Source organism: Peromyscus eremicus, chromosome 8b (assembly GCF_949786415.1).
Source record: "Peromyscus eremicus chromosome 8b, PerEre_H2_v1, whole genome shotgun sequence".
Lineage (NCBI taxonomy): Eukaryota > Metazoa > Chordata > Mammalia > Rodentia > Cricetidae > Peromyscus > Peromyscus eremicus.
The window spans coordinates 47,540,615-47,559,155 of NC_081424.1; the positions used below are offsets into that span (position 1 = coordinate 47,540,615).

The window sequence follows — 18,541 nt, forward strand, 5'->3', positions numbered from 1 at the left end:
CTTTCTGGGAAGCATGTACAAAGTGATACCATAAGCAGGATTTGAAGTGGTGTGCATAATTTCATCAAGAGAAGTGAGTTATGCTCTACCATGGTTTATATGTCAATCATAAAAGACTTTTTTTTTTTTACATTCATGAAAGGAAGAACTCTATTTATCAAGTAATAGTTTATTGTCCCAGGGTGTTCTTAAAATGTGTCTTCAAATGATTCAGTAGTGTGGCATTTAAAAGATTTTCCACCTTATTTAATCATCTTGGCCTCCTACTGCTCTCCCTTCAGTACAAGCAATTCTGCCTTTTGTTAGCCCAATAAAATGCCTTGCCTGACTGCAGTAAAAGGTAAGAGGTTCCTGTAATTTGTTACAGGGTTTAAGATCCACTCTCCGTGTCTGAACTGCCTGCTCAGAGATGTTTGCTATTTTTCAGTATCTCATTGAATACAAAGTCTGCTGGTTCGACATGCTCCGTTAGTTACTGCCTCCTATTTAAAGGTGAGGTTAAACCCACTCATAAACAAAACATTTGATTCAACAGGCACTCTGTCTAGGATGAATTGAAAAAAAAAAAAAAGACAAGAACTGCAAAAAACCATAATACATGCCTACTTTCCCTTTGTATTTTTTGACTTAGCAGTTTGTACTTATAACTATAGTATATATAACTATAGTTACTCTCTTATAGTTAAAAATATGGCTCTCATGTTCTTCTCTGCAAATTTGGGTCAGTTTGAAAAAGAAGTTAAGTGCTCTTGAGTTTTTGTTTGTTTTTTTGTTTTGTTTGTTTTTGATTTTTCAAGACCAGGGTTTCTCTGTGTAGTACTGGCTGTCTCACTCTGTAGACCAGGCTGGCCTCAAACTCACAGAGATCTACCTGCCTTTGCCTCCCTAGTGCTGGGATTTAAGGTATTGCTTTTATTAACTTGAACATTAGAAAATATACTTAATGATGGTTTCAGGCTCCAGCATCTTATTGGGAATAACTTCAGTTTATTTATCACTTTCTATTTGTCTATCATTCAGTATATTTATCAATTTTTACCATTCAGTAAAAATTGTACATCTTGGGCCTGAGTGCAGATACTATGCTGTGTCTAGGGGTGACAGAAATGAGTAAGTTGTGGTCCTGTCTTCAAGGAGGTCAGTTTGCAGGCAGAGGTGATGGGTGCCCATCTTGATGTTCTGTTTTGATTTTATTGTGGCAGAATACACACAACTCAAAATTCGCCATTTTAACCATTTTTAAGCATTCTGTTCAATGGCACTGAGAACTTCATATCATTGTACAACCATCCCCATCATCCATCTCCAGATTTTCTCACTTCCCCAAACAGGCACTCTGGGTCCACTCATGGTGGATTTTAACATACGAGTGACCATAGAGGTATGGTAGCAGAGGACAGGAAAGTGCTGAGGCTGTGTCAGACAAATGTCAGTGTCCAGCTTGAATGACCTTTACTCCACCTCCAATGTGCACAGGAGACCAAAGGCCAAAGACCCAAGACTCTTGAGTTTGGCCCTTGTCTGAACTGAAGAGTGTGTCACCATGAATGGAGAACCAGCATGTTCGTTTCCTGGGACACATAAGTCCAAGGACCATGGTCCTGTTTAACCCCTCCCCTTTCTAAGTAAGAGCCTTCACCTTAAGTGAACCATCACAATATACTCTTGTTATGTCCACTCAACCATTAGCTGAGACACCCTAAACAGCTTAGAAGCAAGCAAGGTTTTATGGTCATCAAGGGCAGCTGAGCAACCATAAATTGTGAGCCATGCTTGCCTTCATGACAACTGGGAGAGCTGCCTAGAGCTGCTGGGACTCAGATCAACTCACACAGTTTGTCACTTGGCAGCAAATGATTATGGGACACCCACTAGGTATGAGGTGTCCTGTTGCCCTTCCTTTTCTATTAATATTTAGCTGGAGTCAGAGCAAGGCATTAGACTCTCGAATCTTATTTTTGTTTCAAGCTCCACCCCCTGACCCTTAATCCACTTGGTTGAATCCGTCGCATTCAATTCCAAATCTAACCTGTGCAGTGCGAAAAAGGAAGTGTCGTGGAAAGATTTTAAGCATTTAACACCTCTTTCTGGGAGTAAAAACAAAGATTATCATAATGATCCTACCCTTACTTTTTGTTATCTTTCTTCTCTTTGTAAAATAAACACACGGTCCATTCAGTTCCCATGATACAACTGAAGCTTAGCATGTCTTCCCTTGGCTGATGCGTGTGTCTAAATCTCTAATCAGAGCATGTTGTAGTAGTGAGAAGGACAGATGCAGGGGGGAGGGAGGAGCTGGAACTCGCTTTGCTACAGAGTCAGAATAACAAAACTAGGGGCCCTGAAGTGGAATGTGATTAGAAGCCGCTTGCCTCAAGTATGAGTGTAAACACCAAAGTGGCGTTATAAAGGCAAATGTGTCCTAACCAGGCTGGCAGCAGCTGGGGAGGAAAGGCAAGACTTTCCCTGGATCAGGAAGGATCCAGAGTCTCTTACTTTCCCCTGTGGACAGCAGTCACTCTCCATAATCTAAACCTTGAACTGCTGCCTCTTTAAAAATGTATTGAGTTATTGATTATTATTGGGAGTTGAGATTAGCATATAAGCCACTTTTGTGCATGTAGAAGTCAGGGGACAACTTTGTGGCATCTGCCTTCCCCCTCAGGCCTCAGGGGTCAACTCAGTGTGTTAGATATTCTCCTATTGCTGTGATAAAGCACTGTGACCAGGGCAACTTTCAGACATTTATTTGGGACTTATGGATCTAGAGGGATAAAATCCATCACCATTACTTTGTGGCTGCAGCAGCTGAGAACACACATCTCAAACTGTAAGCAGGGAACGGAGAGAGATAGCTGACTGGGAATGCAGCTGGCTTTTGAAATCTCAAAGCCCACCCTCAGTGACATACTTTCTCCAACAAGGCCACGCCTCATAACCCGCCCCCCCCAACAGCTCCATTAACTGACAATGAGTATGTAAATGCCAGATCATGAGAGACATGTCATTCCAATCTCTACACGTTGGTCATCAGGCTGGTATAGAAGGGCTTTTACTCTCTGAGCCATCTTGCTGACTTGAATGGCTGCCTCTTGCCATGGAACCTTGGGGGACACTCAATCACAGCGGAAGACTGGTAGAAGGCTTGCAGGGACTGTTGGCTGTCCTTGCCCAGGCATGAAGTATAGGGCAAAGCTCCCTACTCCCTCCCTCTCTCTCCCTCCCTCTGTTCTGTTCTTCTTCTCTCCCTCTCTCCCCCTCTCCCTTCTCTCCCTCCTCCCCTCCCTCCCTCCCTTCTTCTTTCCGTCTTTCCCCATCTCCTCACCCTCTAGGATTGAACCCAAGGCCTCTCATATGCTAGACAAACACTCTACCACTGAGCCATATCCTCAGTCCAACTCTTTATGGGGGCAAAAAAGGTTGGAAAAAATGAGGCACAGGCTCAGCTCTCCTAAAGTTAGATTACACTTGCCTCAGGCCCAACGCTTGTGAGCAACCTGACTGTGACTCTTGACCTTTCTCTAGAGAGTTAATCAGGGTGCATCTTACCTAAATCTTATCCCCAACAGTTACTGGTAGAAGCTGACTCCAGATCCAGGCCACTTGTCTTGCATGGCTTGGCAATAAGTGTTTGAACTGGATTGAGCGTTCACTGTTCCCCTGGGGTCTTTGAGGTTAAGGAGGAGGGAACAGATGGCCCAAAGCTGACAGGCTGTTTCACAGAGTGGCAAAATGGATTTCCCGACTGTCACAGGATGCCTGGGGTGGGCATTCATGTTATTGAAGTTGGGTGGAGAAAAAGGTGGTCCTGTTTCCAGTGTAGAGGCAATCTGCTGTGACACCTGTTCCCTGCCTGCTCAGTGGAGGAGGACACGTGACTGCCTGGCTTTGCATCCTTGTGCTCCAGCTCTGTGGGTATCAGCAGTTCTTCTTCCTCGGAGGATGGACAGCTTCCCACCAAGGCAACTGTGAATGGACAACTTCCCATGAGGCAAGTATGAACAGCTGAGCAGTACCCCACCACCACCTCCCCCCCCCACACACCCAGAACAGCCTCTCCCCAATTTGTCACTGACATCCCTTTGTCCTGGGGGGAAGACCCACGTATGTACTTACAGAAGCAGTAGAAGATGATTTCCTCAGCTCTCTTTCCAAATGGAGGTGCCAGCAGGTTCTGAGAAGTACTGAGGTGGCCACATCAGAGCCATCTGTGCTCAGAGGGTCTCTGAAGAAGCCAAGATCATCAGTGGCAGAATGACACACCCCTGATAGCAACCTCAGGCTACTGAGTGTGACCTGCATGCCAAGGGGAAGAGCATCTCACGTCGCAGCCATCTGCTTCCTCCGTCATGACTTGTTTTAACTCTTCTTGCCCTGCTACCCCAAACTGTAGATGTGGCTCTTAGTGCTTCCTGATTTCTGAATGATGCCCAAAACACAGTGTGCAGTCAGCAAATAGAGTAGAAACTGTGGTTTTCTCCAAAAGTGTATATATATATATATATATATATATATATATATATATATATATATATATATATATATACAGCCCTCCTCCACTGTAGCTGGCTCTCTCTCTCTCTCTCTCTCTCTCTCTCTCTCTCTCTCTCTCTCTCTCTCCTTTCTTTGCTTGTCTCTTCTTGTCATCATTTGCAATGAATGGCTTCCCTTATTTAAAAGGAACTCAAAACCTCCACAGTACCCATTATTATTCTCCGTGGGGCCTGCTGGGCCCTCACTTAGACACTGGTTTGGTTGGTGTTGATAGGAGTCCCTAGGAATCTGCCATTTTTTTGAGTCCACAGGAGACTCTGAGTGGATACTCCTGCATTGTGACTTGAAAACCGTTCTTTAGGCTTTCCCATGAAGCACTGCTACAGTTTGGAAATGTGCCTTCAGAAGTCACATGTTGAAACTGAATGGCCAATGTGATACTATTAAGAAGTGGATCTTTACAAGATGGCTCAGCTACAGGGAGGCCTCCCTTGGGAATGGGCTTCATTCGGTGTTAAAGTGTTCAGCCTACTTTTGCTTCTGCCTTTCACTATGTGAGGTGAGAATGCAACCTCCCCTCCGTGGGCAGAGTAACAAGGCACCATCTTGGAAGTGTAGATGGAGATGGGCCTCTCGCCAGACACCAAACCTGCTGGCTTCTTGACCTCAGATATCCAGGCTTCTAGAACCATGAGAGTGAATTCCCCTTCCAAGTGAAGGAGTCCTTCTGTGGTATTAAGGTTTTTTGTTGTTGTTGTTTTGTTTTTGTAGTAGCACAAACAGACTAAGACATAGATGTGCTCTGGAAAGACACTTTCCAAGTTGAGAATTAACAATAAAAATGGGACCTTGTTTTAGGGTTTCTATTGCTGTGGAGAGACACCATGACCACTCGGCAACTCTTATAAAGGAAAACATTTGATTGGTGTGGCTTACAGTTCAGAGGTTTAGTCCATTATCATCATGGCTGCATGCAGGCAGACATGGTGCTGGAGAAAGAGCTAAGAGTCCTACATCTCACTCCACAAGTAACAGGAAGTGAACTGAAATACTGGGTATGTCTTGACCATCTATGAGACCTCAAAATCCATTCCCATAGTGACGTAGTTCCTCAAAAAAGGCCATCCCTACTCCGACAAAGCCACACCTCCTAATAGTGCCACTCCCTGTGAGCTTATAGGGGCCAATTACATTCAAACTATCACAAATCTTCATTCATTTCCAATACTTTGTATTTTTTAAACCTGGGTTGTTTTTTTTTTTTTTTTTTTTCACACTTCGTTTATATAGCAGTGTCCTGTGCTGTTGTTCCTTTGGCGGAGGGGACCAAGTAGGCACAGAGTCAACAACACAGACTCTGGGAGAATGTCAAAACAAGCTCATTTTATTCAGGAAGAGGCAAGACTTATGTACCTTCCACCCCACCCTGGGGGGAGGTCTGATGAATATGCATCTGTTGGTGTGACATGGCTACCTCTCATTAGTCCAGGTCATCTCTAGATCATGTCTCAGCTGCTGTTGCTAAGGCCCTTAGGCAGACCCAGGTTGGCTCTCTGAAAGTATCTTTTTAACTTGTTTGGGCCTGCTGGCTCTCAAGCCTGTTAGGGATAAGTCATCCCACATGTTTACTTTTGTGACTTCTCACTTAATCCTCTAGGTCATCAGTTTTCAATCTGTGGGTGGCAAGCCCTTTGGGGGGGGTCAGAGGACCCTTTCACAGGGGTTGCCTAAAACGATCAGAAAAACACAGATATTTACATTATGATTCATAACAGCAACAAAATGACAGTTACAAAGTAGCAACTAAAATAATTTTATGGTTGGAGGTCACCACAACATGAGGAACTGTGTTAAAGAGTCACAGCATTAGAGGTTGAGAGCCACTGCTCTAGGATAACTTTGCAATTATTTTGAATTTATTTATTTATTTATTTATTTATTTATTTATTTATTTATTTATTTATCATTGTTATTACTATTGGTTTCTCAAGATAGGATTTCTCTGTGTAGCCCTTACTATCCTGGAACACTCTGTAGACCAGGCTGGACTCGAACTCAGAGATCCACCTGCTTCTGCCTCCCGAGCACTGGGATTAAAGGCATGTACCACCAATTTATTATTTTTTTCAGCAACATAGTTGAAACTGCTTGACATAATACTTTTATAGGAAACCAAAAAATAATTTACTATTGGATATTCAAATATAACTACATATATTTCCAAGGCTTGCATTCTTAAATGGACTTGATTTTAGCTCCCAGACACTGGCAATTGTCATAGCTAACCCTCACAGTATCAGGGCATTCATTATGTGCCTCCAGGAAGAGTTACCCACTTTCCCTCCTTGCAATCTTTACTGAACCCTGTGCTCCCCAAGTCTACAGACAAAGTGCACCTGTACAGTTTATCCAAGCCTGAAAAGCTTCCCCAGGCTGCAGGGTTTTTTTCCCATGACCTGCATAACTGCCTTAACTCCAGTCTGGGTGATCATCTCTGTATAAATTCCCGTGAAATTTACTTCACTCCTTTCCTATATCATAGAAATCACCATTGACCTAGGAACACAGAACATGAATATCAGATAGAAGAAAAAGACCAGCATTACAAGAAGTAATTATATGGAGGAGAACATGACATGTGCATGCCATAAACAATGACCTTGGGACACATAGGCATTTCTGCCTTGGCCCTCTAGAGTCATGCTAAGCAGAAGATCTGGAGGGGAATGCATGGAGGGTTGATGGTCCACAATCTCTGGTCCCCTTTTCTCCAATCTCTGCTGGCAACTTTAATCCTGATATTTTGATTCCTCCTGAAGGAGTGTGGAGACAATGTGGCAATGGTTTAAGTGATTGGTGCAAGTTTTATTGGGTTCCTAGATTAAAAAGAGCTGCCAGAAAAGGTGAGCTTCCTTTCATAGAAGCTCTGAAAAATTGGATCAGGTCTTCCTTGGAATTGTTGGGATAAGAAGGACAAAAGTTGCTGACTTGCAGGGGCAGATTTCTTGTCTGAGGTCATTGTGGCCCACCAGTCATGGGGCTTGGTGTTTGCAACTGCAGAAGCCCGAAGTGACCTGTCCGCTTGCAGGGGCACTGTCTCTGAGTTGTTACTGCATCTTCCAGGTATCCCGTCCTTCAAACCCCCAAAACTGCTGAGGCTGGTCCCTGGCAACTTAGCATGTGCAGAGGCCTGTGGAAGCCTAGATGAGCATGCTCCAAAAGACAGTAACAAGTGGGGTGTTGAATGAGAACGTATGTTGTGACAAGGTATAGATTTATAAAAATGGGTTAATTTAAGATGTAAGAACTAGATAGCTAGAAGCCTGAGCCATTAGGCCAAACAGTTTAAATAATATAAGAGTCTGTGGGTTTATTTTATAAGTGGGCTGTCAGACTGCCGGGGCTTGGCAGGACCCAGAGAGAAAACTCTCTAGCTACAAACGTATGTTTGGAAGCCAGCTCCAAGTGTCCCACAGTAGCTTAGCCAGGAGGCAGTAAACTCACTGATAAAAAGTGCAGATCCAGGGACACTTGGGACATAGAGCAGCCAGTCATGGTGGAGAGTTACATGGTGGGTTAGGAAGAGGAGGGTCCATGTAAGGGTCCTGTGAATAGTCAGTCACTCTGCCTACACTGAACACATCCAGGAAACACAAAGGATTATGCTAATTGTTTACAAAGGAGCCCGCCCTTCAGTCTGCTCATTCATAGGCAAGCTCTGGTAGTAACTGGCTTATTTTATGACTGGCCCCTCTAAGACTGGAATTTGCCCAAAGGCAGGTGGGCAAAACGTACCTACCCTCTGACCCTGGTATACCCAATGGGAGATCCTCTCCTCTCTGTGCTGTGAGGGAAGTAAAGAAAGGAACTTTCCAACAAGTTCCTGCAGAAACTTGCCAGCATGGAGTCTGAGCCTCTCTCTGGCCCTCCCCCAGGTCTCAACCACCATGCAGGCTGGGCACTGTGGAAGTGTCATGACCCAGCTGCTCTCTCTAGATTGTGCTCACAGTACCCTGCTCCAGGCTTTCTATGCCTGGGCTTGGCTTCTCTGGCTTTTTTTTTTTCCCCCCACTGGGACCCTTATCTGTTTTGAAGTGTGGCCAGGATGCTGTCTATCAGCTGTGGCCCTGGCTTCTCTCAGCACTGAGTGGAAGTTCCTTTCTGGACAGTGCAGGCTCTTTTCCTGGCACTGCAACTTGGGATTTTTGCTTACCTTTTCTTTTCTTTTCTCCCTTTTTTAATCCTTGTGGTTTTGAGCAGATTCATAGTGTGTTAGGCCTTCATTTGTGCTTTCTCAGACATCAGCAATGAAAAATTCCCTGGAAGAGACCTTTACATTGAGAATTGATATATGTTTGAAAGAGGAATTGGCTGATGGTATATGACGATCACTTCCTGTCCACTCTGGTCCGATTGCTATGTATTAGGCTTGCCCCACATGCCTGGGCCTGATCATGGCCATTCCTCATCCAGCCCTGAGAATCAGACAGTAGCCCTGGGTAACAGGGTAGAAAGCAGGGGGAGATAGAGCCACCTTGCCCCAGCACCTGCAGACTCCACGGGCCCGTGTGTCTCTCTCCTTACCCCCACCACCTGGCTCTGACCTCAGTCTCACTGCTGAGCAGCAGGGCAGCCAGAGCAGATGCAGGAAAGTGAGGTTTGGGCTCTTTGACTCCCATTCTGAACTTCATCGCCCAGTCTCTCTGACTTTCCTGTACTCCATAAGGAAAGGGCATCAAGAGACATTTGAGACCATAGATGGGTGTATCCATCACCTTTGCCTGATTCTGCATTGTGTGCATGTGTGAGTGTGTGTATGTGTGAGTGTATGTATGTGTGTGTGTGTGTGTACATGTGTGTGTGTGTGTGAGTCTGTAGACCAGAGGACAACCTCAGCTGTCATTCCTCAGGTGTCTTCCATCTAGAGTTTCTGTGACAATGGAGACAGTGTCTCATCAGCTTGGAATTTTCCAAATCGGTTAGTCTGGCAGGAGAAGCTCAGATATCTAATGTCTGTCCTTCCTGGTGCTCTGCTGGGATTATAAGCACGTAAACCCATGCCTAGGGTTTTTTTTTTTTTTTTTTAACATGGGTCCTGGGACTTGAACTCATGTCTTCACGCTTGCAAGGCAAGTGCTCTGCCGACTGAGTTGTCTCCCGAGCCCCCTTGGAACCTTTGGAAGGATTTTATTGAGTCATGTTGGGAGAATCTAAGGAGTTCTTCAGATATGTTCTTAAAATGAATTGCTACAGGTAGGGAGAGTTTTGAGGCTGGAAGATGGGGCTCGTGGGATGCAGTGATACCTGTTTAGCTCTGAGGAGGAAGAACCACCTACCTGGTGGGTAGGGAAGCAAAACCTACATGGTCAGTGGTGGCAGTCTAGGGACCTCCGCTCAGCTTGGTAGCTCGCTGCTCAGTCGATGTTGAGTAGTCCTGTTCCCTTCGAGGACTAGGTGTCCCCTCATCCAGTGCCCTCTCTCACCCCTTGATCGGAAGGGCCATCTCACAGCCGGCTGCTCTGTTTGGTCACTGCCCCCTGGATATTCGGCTCCGTTTAAAGACTTCTACCTTCACCTACTTCAGACTCTGGCAGACACGCACATTAGCTGTGAAATTTGGATCAGCAGTGACCCACATAAGAGCCTAGCTGTAAGAGCAGAGTACATGTCACGTGATTGCTCTGCTCTGAGCCCGTGTTTTTTTTTTTTTTTTTTTTTTTAACAGTTATTTCTGGGACTGTGTAAGTGGTCTCTGTGTATGTTCTCCCTCCCCCAAAGCCCATTCTTCAGCAAGCAGCAGGGACGAAAACTTTCAAAGGTAAACCAGGTCATGTCATCCCTCAGCGCAGACCCAGCAGGCGCTGTTCCTGCTTCTGGCACATGCTAGATGCTTTACAGGGCCCTGTGATTCTCGACAGGTGACCCCCTCCTCACTAGTCATAGCTCCACCGGGGACCCCATGGCCCTGCCACCTGCAGCTTTTTAGCTATAGCTTGGGGCCTGTTCTTCCCCCAAACAGTGACTGTCTCTCTTTCCTCTCAAGGTTTTTTAATGAAATATGTCTCATGGAACCCTACCCTGTTAACATCCCAACCCCCACGCTCTCCTTCCTTCTCCCCTTCCTAGACTTTTTTCTCCCTGAAATGCTTGTCACCGCTTACCGCACTATATATTAGGCAGTCTGAGGAGCCCTCATCTGAAATACTGCCATCAAAAATACTCCCAAATCCGTAACTTCTGAGTGTCATGTTAACACCCAAAAAGCATTGGCTTGGGGGGCTCGGATGTAGCACGTCCAAGCATTTGTCTCATAGGTATGTAGTGCTTTGAGGAAGAATGTCCCCCACAGGCTCAGCTATTTGAACACTTGATCTTGAGTTGGCGGTGCTGTTCGGAGGGGTTTAGGAGGAAGTGTGTCACTGGAGGTGAGCTTTGAAAGCTTAAGCCTGGAACCATTTCCTGTTCGCTCACTGCTTCCTACTCAGGAAGCCATGAACCCTCAGCTTCTTCCTCCCATTACCACACCTACTACTTGCTGCCATGGCTCCCGGCCATGATGGACTCCTACCCTCTGGAATCAGCAACTGAAATGAACTCTCCCATAAAGTTGCCTTAGATTTTTTGTTTTAGTCCCAGCAACAGACACGTCACTAATATAGTGTGCCAGTCCCTTGTCGCTCAGACCAGATGACCTAAGTTCCATCCCCCAAATCCACACAGTGGAAGGAGAGAACTGACTCTCACAAGATGTTCTCTGACTTTCACATACCCATCATGGCATACTCATACACGTGTGTGTGCATACACATGTACACACCCCCATGTACAATGATCATAAGTCAAATAAAATGTTTTTTGAAAACAGGGAGTTTTGGACATTAGGTTTTCAGATTAGGGATGGTCAACCTTACAGTCTTTGCTGATACTCCAAAACCTAACAGCTGATCATCTCTGGTCCCATGCATCTCAGGTAATGATACCCACCCTGAACCAATGTGCTCATCATCTCTCTCTCCCTAAAGAACAAGCATGTTTGCCAGTGGGTCATTTCTTGTCCCTGGCAAGGGATAAGGCACTGTCTGGACTCTCCTGGAGTCCTGAGATCCTAATGTAGTTGTGCCTACTTCTACAACAGTGGTTCTCAACCTTCCTAATACTGCAGCCCTTTATTATAGTTGCTCATGTGGTGGTGACTCCCTAACCGTAACATTATTTTTTTTTTGCTACTTCACAACTTTATTTTTGCTACTGTTATAAATTGTAATTTAAATATCTGACATGCAGGATATCTGATATTCAACCTCTGTGAAATGGTTGTTCGCCTCCCGAGGGGTCGCAACCCACGGGTTGAAAAACACTGTTCTAGAATAATCTAACATCATCAGGCATGTCAATCTTCCGTCTAGCAGGCAGCATTTGTTTGATTGATGCTGTTGCCATGTTGAGACAGCACTGAGATCTGGGCTGCTGGGACTCGCCGGTGTGTCAGAAGACCTTTGTCAGGAAAACTGGAAGTGCTGAAGGGAGCCTGTGAGCTGTCAAAGATTCAAACACATTCCAAGGTGTTTGTAAAATAACGCCACTCCCAGTCAATTGTATCCTATGTGTTTCCTCGAGCAGGAAGCGAGGGCGACAGAATGTTCGGGGGTTGGGACGGCACGTGTGGTGGCCCGCTCCCATCTGCAGCAGTTATCACTTGTTCTGCGGAGTGCCTCAGAAAAGAACATAAGCTATGGGGCTGTGCGACAAGGGTGTGCTAAGCCTTGCTGTCTTGAGAGACAAGAACAATAATTCCTAGGAATAGAATGTGAAACATCCTTTTACTGTAGAGTCATCTGTGGTCAGGCGTGCGCGTGCATGGTGTGTGTGTGTGTGTGTGTGTGTGTGTGTGTGTGTGTGTGTGTGTGTGTTGGGCCCTGGCCCCATGTTGGTAGTTAGGCTCCCAGACACACTGCTTGCTGACTCAGCTGTGACTGACTCTTCAAGTCCCTGCCTGCTTGTCCCCCTTTGGTCATGGTTTTATTTTGTCCCCTCTGAGCTACATCAGCTAGCACTCCAGGAGTCTCCTTCCTCAGTTGAGGTCTTTGCTTTTCCAGAGTGCTTCTTTCCACGTAGGAGGTAAAAATGTTGAGATGTAAGACCCGACATGTCAAAATGCCTGTGGTTTTTCCTGTCACTCTTGACTGATCTATTGGGGAGGAGATAGGCATCAATGTTAGAAACCATCTCTCCTTAGGATTCTAGAGTCCCTGCTTGCTCTGCTTTGGATGTGGTTTCTTCTGAAGGCTCGTGAGCTCCAAGCTTGGTCCCCAGGGTGGTGGTGTTGAACTGATAGAATCTTTAAGAGGGGGAAGGTTTTTAGACGATGGGGACTCTGCTCTTAGGAAGAGGTCAGTGTCAGCATCGCAGAGTGGAGTGGGCGGGGTCTCACAGGCATGGGTCAGTTTCAAAATGAGTTGCCTGTCATTATGGAGTGACCCTGGCCCCTCCCTCGCCTCTCTTCCTGCCTCTCATCTGACTTCTTGCATGTGTCCTACTGTGTAATGCCACTATGACACCCTCATATGAGCATGCTGATGTCATGCTCTTGGACTTCCAGAATAGTGAGCTGAGTAAATCTCTTTTCTTTGTAAAATCTTCTAGCTTTAGACTTCGTGCTACAGCTACACAAAACAGGCTTGCTCCTGGCTTCAAGCACTCAGGGTTTCTGTTGGGAAGCCTGATGGCCTTGGCTCTCTAACCTAATGTGTGCAACCTGTTTCCTCTTGGAAGCCTCTGAGGTCTGCCTTTAACTCCCAATGTTCTGATATTTTGTTCTGTAGGAATGATTTCTTGCAGCTTGCTAATTTAAATATTTAATATTATAATATCATTTACATATGTATCACTTAAAAACAGATATAAACTCCTGATGCTTATGGTTCTTCCAATTATGAAATTATACCAGAATGGCAAATTAAACATAAGCACAACCATCTTAATGTACACCATTTATATACTGTGATGGCTGACTACATTTTTTCAGTAGCCGGCTGTGGCTCGGTGTCGTCTGGATGATAACTCCTAGCATCACTTGGTGAGAATGAGTCATTCCTATTGCTGAATTTATATATATTGAGACTACCCTCTGACCTTTGTCTCATTAGTTCATGGCAACCAATGTAAATCCCATTTGGTGCAATGTGTAAATGCAGTCAGCCCAGCATGACATGGTCATAGGTGATCATTCCAAGAATTTGCTTGTTTACAGGAAGTTTGGGGGATTGTCATTAGAAGAAAAACATGAAGTATAAATGTTTTCATAGAGAGCTCACATAACCCTAAAGGTTCTGTTCTTATCTTGTATCTCCTGTGTCAATCACCCCTGCTCCACACAGGTTCATACAAAGGCGAGACATCAGTTATTTGGCTGTTTTTTTCATGAATGTGTGGACAGCCCATAATAGCTGGGTTTGCCAGCTTCCTCGGCTCCCCCCCCCCCCCCCCACTGCTCTCCTGTTTCTCTGGAGATGCCACAGTGTGCATAGTACTTCCTGCCACTGTGTCCTCCCGTACCTGCTTTGGGGTGGAAACTTCTGAGAACCGCTGTGTTGGGTAGAGCTCGAAACCACCATCTGTTTTCAAATTTAGATTTAGCTTGAGCATTCCTGCTGGCCTCGCACTTCTGGGGCAAGGTGACGTTTGCATTTTGTAACAGCTTACTTGACCACTCCCAGAGTTCAGTGTGCACCTTCTGGCTAGTTAGAAATAGGTATATATGGGGGGGGGGGCAGCGGGGAGGCAAGGGAACTGTCGGGAGAGGAGAGGGAGAGAGAGAATATGCGCAGTGCGGTGTACGGCAGTGGGACTGTAGTCAAGGTAGTTTGCCTGCAAATATGCGTGTATGTGAGAGTGTGCATGAGAAAGAAATTATACATGGTGCGGTGTGTGGTAGCATGGAACAGTATTCATGGTGGTGCATGGGATACGTGTGTGTAGTATGGTGGTGTAGATATACACGCGTGAGTGTCCATGGTGGTATGTATGTGAATGCATATGTCATTACTACAGGTGGGCTTGACTCAGTAGTCTGCCTCAGTTGCATTACTGTATACTCATGTCAGAGCCTGTGTTGAGCTCCTGGCTACTGTGGCTGCCTATCAGGGCCACATGTTGTCACTCAGTACTACACTGTGGCCCTGAGCATTGCAGAGTGGGTATCCTGCCTCTGCTTCAAGGCTGGGGGGAGGCTGGTCATGCTGACCTCACAGCTGCTAAGGATTAGGTTGTGAAAGTCTTGATGGCCCCAGTGTCCCTGTTATCGACATGTCTAGAACGGCTCAGAACCTGGGTCTGCTCTTCCCTTTGTCCTTCTCCAGCATCTGGTTCATCCCTGACTTCCCTCTGTTCACCTTCCCTGGTGTTCACACTTTTCAACTCTTTCTTCCGTTCTTGAGGATTCCTATTCCAGTCCAGTTGCCTCACACCTGCATGAGAATAGCCCTGTCCACACAGCCTCCCAACTTCCCCGTCAGCCTGGGCCTGTTACTGGCCCAGCTCTTTCCTTGGTCCTTTCCCGCCCTTGCTCAGGGGCCTTCAGTGGCCATGTTCTCAGCAAGGGGACTTCAGCTTGTGACTGTCCAAGTTCATCTCTCTCACTCCTACTTCCTGGCGAGTTTTTAAAAACTGAGATTTTTGTTTGTTTTTTACATTAAGGATTACAGTTTGGCCCACTTGGGGGAGGTGGGGGCAGCTAATTCTCACCCACTCTGTGACTGACCATCCTCCAGTTTATAGAAAACCAGGAGACAAAGGCTGGAACATACTTAAGTTTAACTCTTGGACAGGCTAAATGGTCTTTTGTTTGTTTTTCACTCTGGGGAAAGGATCTGGGCCCCAAGTGCCCTCCTTCCTCTGTTACAGAGACTGTTTTGTTTTTGGAGTCCAAGCTGAGAAAGTATGTGGGATGTTTTAAAGATGTCTAATTTTTAAAACAGTGGCATCTTTGGGGTTTTGTGGGTGGTGGAATATACCCATAGAAACCCCCAAAACCAAACCATCCATTTGGGGTTTTGTTCTGTGGTCTATTCCTGTGACAGGTGGTGAGTGGAAGCCTTTGATATATTTCCTTTGGATATCCAGATTCAGCTTTTACTCTTGAATGCCTGTTAAATGCACTAATTTTACATTTGAGAATAAAAAAGAGATATCCTGATAGCTGAAGGGAGAACACAGGTATTTCTCAGAATCACTTCTCTCCCACTGGGACGTTAGCTAGGGTCACAGTACCAGCAGACTTCTTGCCTAAAGAAGCATGGAGGTGGGGCTCATAGTATTCCCTAGCACTCTGAAGACCATTGCTTCACTTCCTGACAGCAGAGCTTCTGTGTAGACACAGCTTTAATGTGGGGCAAATACCCAAAGGCAGCCAAACTCTGGGTAGGCTACTGTAGACTATGGGAGTCTTTGCTGCCCTGTGCATAAGTGGGTCTGACATTGTTCTAGGATCAACATCCAGAGTCCAGAGCCAAAAAGAACCTCTATGCATCGCCAGCCTTTGAAAGTTTCTGCTCTGTGCGGGCTGTGCTTGGCTGCCCCAGGCCTCTAGGCGTGTGGTCAGACACAGACTCCGTGACTACCTGAGGTGCCTATGGTTATTACTCAGTCAATCCTTACCATGTGTCAGCATTGTCTCTTACAAAGGAGCTCAGAGTTTCCCAACCACGTGATCTTCGTTCTTAGGAGTGACCTGGGAGTGACTTTAAGACTCAGTATTTCCTCTGCACCTCTTAATCTCGTTTGAGATGAAGGCTTTTTAAGATTGAGACTTTGTTTCCTGTCTCTGGTCCAGAGGGCTAGAGGCTCCATGGTCATGCTGCCCCTTGGGACCTTGTATAATGATGACATGTTCTAAATCTAGTACAGAAGGCATGCACGCTTGAGCACTTGAACCGTGGTTGGTGTGAATGAGAAACATAATCCATGTCTGGCTCACATTGTGAGGAATTTAAATACCACCCGTGGCAACCACGTTAGACAACCTAGCTCTTTAGGTCTGGGGAAACGGTCGAGCACAGTAGCTAACAGAAAGTCACAGCCCTGTGCACTCTTAAGGAGAGGACATCTGGCTGAGGTGGCCTTGCCTGGGGCAAACAGCATCACTCAAGTCTAAGCTGGTTTGATAAAGCTTGGCTCAGCATCAAAGCTGTTCCTGTGATTTTTTTTTTGGGGGGGGGGACACCTTGCTGCTGTGCTGTTCTGAGGGGGAAGTCATTATTGATTGTGCCTTTGTCTCCTACAACAGAAGACTCCAAGCTGCCCACGGCTCCCTTTTTTTTCAGCAGGGTCTATACCAGGTACCTCTGCTTGATTTCACAGAGCCGTGACATAAATGTTCGATGTCAGCAGGGGATAAATACTGAACCCGGAGATCTGTTCTAGGGAGGAGCGGGGACAAGGTACAAGGGAGGCAGTGTCACCTGCGGCCTAGATGGAAACTTGGGGGTCTATTTTGCATAGCTTTCCTTGAATGGGGCCAGCTGAGACCTGCAAAGATGTTCTTGCCTTACAAGGTACCAATGGAAGCTGTGATGAGCTGTGGGTGAGCAGTGGGTGGAGCTGAATCCTCCAGCTTCACTTTTGGAAACATACATACTGGGCTCATCATAAGGGCTCATTCATCCATTGGCCTGAGGATGCCTAAGGGGTAAATGCCCTGCCTGGCGCCACCTATGGATGAATCACCGGCCCATGGCCTCCCATAGCACCCTACACACACACACACACACACACACACACACACACACACACACACACACACCGCTGTATTCCTCCAGATGTTCTGCAAGCCAGTGGGGTTTCAGTGTTGGTGTTTGCTTCCTCATTGGTCTTTTCCTTGTAGGAGAATCTGTCAAAAGTCTACACATCTGCTCATCTGTTTAGGGACCCCTGGTCGCTCCACATCCTCCCCTGCCAGTGTTCCTTTTTGCCATGATTTCAGATGTATACAGAATCAGAGTGTTGGAGAGGTTCAGAATGTGAGCCTGGCCTGGAAGTCAAGACCAGGTAGTTTATTTGCACGGAGCAGCTAAGGCCAGGTGATCCCAGCTGTGCGCATGTGTAGCTTTCTCTCCAGCCACCACTGACTCCCTTCAGCTCTCGCTGCAGGGGCTGACTGAACAGAGTCAGGCAGCTGGCGATTGCGCTTGTGCGGGGCAAGATGAGGCACATAGGTGCGGGTCGCAGCCTGCTTTATTTTTACGTTGGAATGTGTTACTCTTAAAGCAAAGGGAAGGCTCAAGTGACAGAACAGGGGGCCAGGGGACAGAGGTCACTGAGTGCTGGATACTCCACTTCCAAACCAGTGAAGGCTCTCACCCTTCCCACCCCCTTCTTTGGACTGGATGTCTGTGATTGCTCAGCCCAAATCGGCTCGAACAATATAGGACATCTGTTCAGACATGCTTTGACCTGGTGGCTTAGTGGTTTTACCTAGAAAGTGCTTTAAAAATATTTGTATTATTTCTTAGAGAATTTCCTACAACATATCTTAATCATCTTCACTCCCCTCTCCTCCCAGGCCCATCCCTTACCCCACCCTTCTTGTCTCATTATTATTATTATTATTATTATTATTATTATTATTATTATTATTATTTTAGAAGAGACTATGCTGCTGTGACTGTCTTGGTCTTCCCAGCTCTCCCCACTCCTCAACCTTGTCCTAAACTTGGCTCCTCTCATGGCAGCAAGAGGCTACCAACAATGTCCAGGGCTCCACACTTCCTCAGCCTGAACTTGTCCAGAGGGGATGAGGTGTTCTCTTGTGGGAAGAGCACCTTTCTCAGAACCCTTTTGGACCTGGGATTACACATCCTTGGTGAATCAGTGCCTGACTGGGTGAAGCTTCTGAACAAAAGCCTGTGGTGGCATGGGGTTTTCTACAGAACAGGAGCTGGGAGGGGAGCTGGGGAGCTGGGAGGGGAGCTGGGGAGCTGGGGCCCACAATAAAGACTGGTGTGGTCCCCGAGAAAAGAGTGAGTGTTGGATCAGAAACTGTAATTCTCAC

General features: G+C 46.2%; 1 protein-coding gene across 1 annotated transcript in view; it reads left to right on the forward strand.

Annotated features, from left to right (window-relative positions):
* Window positions 1-18,541, forward strand: part of Ppp1r14c (protein phosphatase 1 regulatory inhibitor subunit 14C) — a 92,511-nt gene that overhangs the window by 40,033 nt on the left and 33,937 nt on the right. The window lies entirely within an intron of this gene.